This window comes from Elephantulus edwardii, unplaced genomic scaffold (assembly GCF_000299155.1).
Source record: "Elephantulus edwardii isolate Elephantulus edwardi_28Jun2011 unplaced genomic scaffold, EleEdw1.0 scaffold00029, whole genome shotgun sequence".
Classification (NCBI taxonomy): domain Eukaryota; kingdom Metazoa; phylum Chordata; class Mammalia; order Macroscelidea; family Macroscelididae; genus Elephantulus; species Elephantulus edwardii.
Genome location: NW_006399779.1, coordinates 15,251,602 through 15,258,136, shown reverse-complemented (window position 1 = coordinate 15,258,136; position 6,535 = coordinate 15,251,602).

The following is a 6,535-nucleotide window of genomic DNA, read 5'->3' as shown; positions in this document are numbered from 1 at the left end:
AACCTCTTCCCCTGCTATTTACAGCCTCTCAAAACCCACTGTAGCTATGAGTTGACAATGAGTGTGAGTGAGTGATCGTACAGAGAGCCTCAGTTTCTCCTCAGCTGTTGAATGGAGGTCACCCTTAGTTCTTGCCAAGTGGCCCCTCTGAATCAGGGCAAACATTCAAGGAAGACGAGAGAAAGGGTATCGGCAAGACAGAAGTCGTAGTCTTTTGTGATGTAATCATGGAAGTGACATGCCATCACTTCAGCTGCAAACTATCAGTTAGATGTAAGTCACTAGGCCCAGTGCACACACTCAGGAGAGGACTGAACAAGAAAGGAAATGCCAGGTAGACAGGGTGCTGAGTCTGAGTCTGTCTGCCTGCTATCACCTGTTTATACTGACCACCACAGTTTGTGTACTGGCCAGGTTGTGCCTACAATTTATACTTCCTTTTTTTATATAAAAGTGTGTGTGTGTGTGTGTGTGTGTGTGTGTGTGTGTGTTTAAGTGAGTGAATGTCCTTAAACACAGGTGAACATCCCCCTTCATTTATCTCTTTATTTTCTTGATTTCATTTGTGTGTGTGTGTGTGTGTATTTTTTAAAAAGATTTTATATTAGTTTGCTTATATAGTTCATATGCATTGTGTTTCACACTATTGTTCACTCATATTGTGTTTCCTACAATCATTCCCACACATTATGTTTTATAGACTTCTTATGCCACTGGCCATAATAAATTGGACTGTGATGGAATGCCTGACCAGACAAACCAAGCTGGATCTCCATCACACCAGACCCTATTTGTGGGTGAGTTGGAACAGAATACTCAAAGACAGACATGGGTATCTCACTTATACAGACACATTCCAGGGTATATATACTGCTATATATTACAAGTATGCATATACTGGGTATGTAGTAATACACAAAACAATATGGTCCCTGAATTCACTGGGGACATGGACAGAAGTGGGAAGACACAAAGAGTAAAGACAAGAGGCAAGAGCTTGAAACACTGGAGACTATGAGAAAGCAGGAGCCATGAGGGGATGAGATGAGGGAGAAGGGTGGTCAGCAATGCAGAGGCAGAGCTCGGTATGAGCCATGCTGATGGTCGAGCCAGGTAAAAGGAAATATGGTTACCTAATGTCCAACGAGTGCAGAGACTCTGCTGAAAAGAAACTATCTTTCCTTTTTCTCTTCTTCCCCTCCCCAATACCAACCCTATTGGAGAATTTATCTTTATTGAAAAAAACCTGGTTCATGGAAAACTCTGGTCCCCCAAATCTTAGGCTATTTGCCCATTACTGTCTTACGATGCTGTGTCATTACTGTCTTACGATGCTGTGTTCTCAGCGTTTGGGCATCACCTTCTCCCATAAGGGTAGAGTGGGAAGGAACTAAAGTCAACTTCTCTTAAACCTTGAATTTTTTTTTTAAACCTTGAATTTTTAGGTCCCCACAAAAAAGAGCATTCTGTTCCTAGAGGAAGGGAGTACCTGGTGTGTAAAAGCCACAGATGTCTACTGCACTCGGAGCGTCGTAGAAGGAAGGATGGGACCTGGTGAGTAGTGTTGGCTCTCTAGAGCCTGTGGAGAGTAGTGCATGATGTACTACTTGGGATACTAACTTAAGGCAGGTCAGCAGTTCAAATCCACCAGCTGCTCCATGTAAGAGAGAGATGTCGTCTTCTTCTGTAAAGATTTACAGCCTGAAACCTGGTGGATGGTTGCAATGAGTTGAGAACACTAGGTGGCACTGGACATTGGTCTTGCCTCTCAGGTAGCCCTGGTGGCAGAGTAGATCAAGCATTAAAGAAAGGTTAGTGATTTGAATCCACTAGCCGCTCTGTGGAAGTGAGATGACACATTCTGTTTTAGTAAAGATTGATAGGCTGGAACTGTGTGAGGCAGATCGGCTCTGTCCTCAGGTTATAAGTTGGAATCGTCTTGATGACAGTGGGTTTTATCATTTTGTTCAGTTGTTTCTCTGAGGAACCCTAGTAGCTCAGCTGTTAAACACCCAACTGCAAACTGAAGGGCTGGACAGTTAAATCCAGCAGCTGCTATGTGGGAAGAAGGGTGGCGGTCCGCTTCTGGAGAGCTGTGGAGCCGTGGGAACGCACGTAGAGCTGTGAGAATTCACGTAGAGCTGTGGGAACGCTATGAGCAGAGCCAGTTTATCCTACAGGGTTGCCGTGAGTTGGATTTGATAGCAACAGGTTTGGTTTCAATTTTTTAAGTGTCCTTTTGAAATACATCATTGGCAGATTTCCTATCTTTCTTTTTCAAGGACTGAGTAAATGTGGACATTGCTGTTGTTGTTATGTGCCGTCGAGTCACTTGCAACTCATAGCAACCCTATGTACAACAGCCCTACACCCTGCTCTGTCCTGTGCCAATCTTATTGTCTCTGATACACCCATCCCGATTACCTCAGTCACTGAATCAATCCACCTCATAGAGGGTCTTCCTTTCCTGTGCTGTCCCTCCACCCTCCCAAGCATGATATCCCTCTCCAAGGACTGATCCTTCCTTGCAACGTGCCCAAAGTATGTCAGACGAAGCCTCAGAATCCTTGCCTCTAAGGAGCAGCCTGGTTTAACCCTCTCCAGGATAAATCTGTTTGTTTTCTTAGCAGTCCATGGTACCCTCAATACTCTTCTCCAGCACCACAGCTCAAAGGCATCAATTCTCCTTCTATTCTCTTTAGTCACTGTCCAACTATCTGATGCATAACAAGTGATAGCAAAGACTGTATCAGCTGCACCTTAGTCTCCAGAGAGACACCGTTGCTCTTGAGTACTTTAGAGAGGTCCCTAACCGCAGACTTTCCCATGGCAATATGTATTTTAATTTCCTGGCTACTGATGCCAAGAGTGTTGACTGTGGAACCAAGCAAACTAAAACTGTGAATAATCTCAATCTCTTTGCCATCCATCCTGATGCTGCCAATTGGTCCAGTGGTGAGAATCTTTGTCTTCTTGACATAGAGCCTCAATCTATATTGAAGACTGCAGTCCTTGACCCTCTGCAGCAAGCACTTCAGGTCCTCCTTAGTTTCAGCAAGCAGGGCTGTGTCATCTGCATGATGCAGATTGCTGATGGAACTTCCACCAATCCTTATGCCATACTTCTCATACAATCAAGCCTCCCAGATAATCTGTTCTGCATATAGGTTGAAAAGGTATGGAGATAGGATACATCCCTAGCATATACCCTTTCCAATTTTGAAACATGCAGTGTTTCCTTGCTCTGTTCTGACAACTGCCTCCTGGTCCAGTGTAGGTTTTGCATTAGCACGATCAAGTATTCTGGGATTCCCATTCTTCTTAGAGTCAGCCACAGTTTATTATGATCCACGCAGTCAAATGCCTTTGCATAGTCAATGAAACACAGATAGCCATTCCTCTGGTATTCCCTGCTTTCAGCTAAGATCCACATAACATTAGCTACAATATCCCTGGTACCACGATTCCTTCTAAACCCAGCCTGGACTTCTGGCAGTTTTCTGCTGATGTGGACATTAGATCTTCTAAAAACATCTGAGCTGTTTCTCTGTACATGTGCCAAATTCAGCATTAACAGGGCACCTTTGGTCTGCTGTCAGTCCAGAGCCCAGGTGTTGAATCAGTAGAGCCAGGTGTTTGTTTCTATTTATAGCTTGTTTATAAAGCTGCGTGCTGCATAGTACCTGAAGCGGCCATTTCATTCTATGTTATTTCCCCTATTTTCTCTTATCTCTAGTCAGAGGATATTAAGAGACGGAAAAGGGGGGAGGGAAAGGACGAGTCTCCACGGGCTTCTGCCGTGAGTCCACCCTCAGAATGCTGTTTGAAAGATTCCTGGGGTCCTTGTTGATTTGTCTTTCTTTTATTCACAACCTCAAATCTTTGTCCAAATTACCCTGAAGCATTGTGTTGAAGATGCAGGCCAGCTGTTAGCATCTCTGCCTAGCTCTGTACTCAGTGAGACAGTGGCACGTCGTTTACTTTAAATGGGCCATATTGGGAACATTTACACCACAGTAATCAGCAAACGGTAACGTGTAGGGCTGGTTTTAGCCTTAGAAGAGCTAGCAGTTATACATCTACCAGGACACCACAGCCTTTCAGGTAAATTATTCTGAAATAACTACATATTGGTGCATATCCTCTTCTTTCAGGGGACTTTTTAAAAAGTATAACATAACTGGGTTCTTCTGCTTCTCCCCTTAGTTCTCCTTTTAAAATTTGACCTTAACTTTTAACTTTTGACCTCCACTAAGTGACTAGCAAGGGAACGCTGGTGGCTTAGTGAGAAGGAATTCCATTGCAATACAAAGGTAGAGAGTTCAGATCCTCTAGCTCAATTTTGTGGGGGGAAAATGGACAGTCTCCTCCCATGTAATTTACTCTGAAAACCTATCAGTGGACTGGTTCTGAGTTGATAGTACATAATAACAACAGGAAGTGACTAACAAGGGAGCTCTGGTGGCTTAGTGGTAAGAAGTTGCTCCGCCAACCCAAAGGCACACAGTTCGAATCCACCAGCTAGCTGCTCCTCAGGAGAAAAGATGGACAGTATCCTCCCATGCGGTTTGCAGCCTCGGGAACCATTGGAAGGCCAGCTGTGAGTTTGTTCGGACTCAAAGATACATAATAACAACAGCAATAAGAGACTAATGAGGAACTCTTGTGGTGTGGGACACACCAGGTCAGCGCTTAGCTCCAAGCTGAACCAGTTCATATAGATCTGATAGCTTAGGACAATGAATATAACAAAATCTTCAGTTCCACAGCAAATTTCCATCTTTCTTCCTGAGGTTTAAAAGAAAAATCTTTAATTCTATACCTTAGTTTAGCTGTAGACCATGATTTAAAGTCAACTTCCACAGACATGCCTTCTGACCTATCAACTTTAAGGAGATGTTTTGAAAGGTGCTTGTTATCTTCCTGAGAAAAAACTTAGCTCAGCGATGACGACAACAACAAAAATTTGTTCAGAAGATCAGGGGGAAAGGCAGACAAAAATAGAGAGATGTAAGTAGGTGATGACATGAAAAGAGTGCTCTGAGTGAGCTAGCACAGTCATTGTAAGAAAACCTGGAATTAGACAGCAAACTGCTTTCTTTTGCAGAGGGTAGAACTGAGCATGTTTGAGGTGGTTATTGTTAGGTGCCACTGACTTTGACTCATGACTCGTTGACTCTGACTCATGAGACGAGTGGTACGTAAGAAAACACAAAGAAACCTGCTTGATCTGGCACCATCCTCACAGTCTTCACTCAACTGTACTGATCCTTCTCTTTGAGGCTCTCTGTCTCGGTCACTGGCCTTCTATTTTCCCAAGCATTATGTCATTTTCCAAGGGATTAACCCCCAAAGTATATAAAGTGAAGCCTCACCTTCCTTCTAAGGAGGACTCTGGCTGCACTTCTTCTAAAACGGATTAATTTGTTACATTTTGGCAGTTCATGGTCTATTCAATATTCTTTGCTGTCACCACAATTAAAAGTTATTACTTCTTCTTCCCTTTTCTTTATTCATTATCGAACTTTCACATGCATATGAGGCAAGTGAGACTGTCATGACTTGGGTTCGATGTCGGGAGCTCTTCTGGCATAAGCTAAAGGGAGCTGTGCATCTACTCTAACCCAACACTAGTAGTTGGAACACACATGTGGTTCCCTTGTCTTTCTCATGGAGAAATACAGACAGTCCTCTCCCAGGTGACTTACAGCGTTGGCAATCTGCTGGAGGGTCAGCAATGACTTAGTTCTGACACAGTGGCAATGAAAGAGACACTTAGGCTCACTTTAGTCTTTAAATTGACATCCTTGATCTTTACCTCTTTCAAAGCAGTCGTTGGCTATGGATTATGTGGTCAGGAGGGACTGGTCTTTGAAGAAGGACATCATGCTCAGAAGGGAGGGAGGACAGTACAAGAGAGGAAGACCCTGGATGAGATGGACTGACACAGTAACTGGGGCAATGGGTGTAGGTGTGTCAGCATCAGTGAGACTGGTTCAGGACAGGGCAGACTTCAGAGCTGTTGTATACAGGGTCACTATGAGTCACGGGTGACTCGATGGCACATAACAACACTACTTTTTTTAATTTCTTGACTGATGCTACCATGGGTGTTGATTGTAGAGTCAAATAAAATGAAATTTTGACCACTTCAGTCTTTTCTCCATTTGTCATAATGTTACCTATTGGTCCATTGTTGAGATCTTTGTTTTCTCGCTGTTGAGATGTGATCTTTATCTGCTGCAGTACGGATCTCAAGCCCTCTTCTCTTCACCTTTAGTTTGAGTAGGATTGAAATAGGTTGTCTTGGAGCCTGTTTTCTGTTCTGAGTCCTGAGCAAACAAATCAAGCAAGTTATCGAACATTTTAATATACTATTGGGAACAAAGCTGCAATAAACATGGGTGTGCATATATCTGCTTGGATGTCAGCTATGGTCTCTTCGGGGTATATTCCCAGTAGTGGAATTGCTGGGTCAAATGGTATCTCTATTTGCAACTTTTTGAGAAAGCGCCATACTGCTTTCCACAGGGGT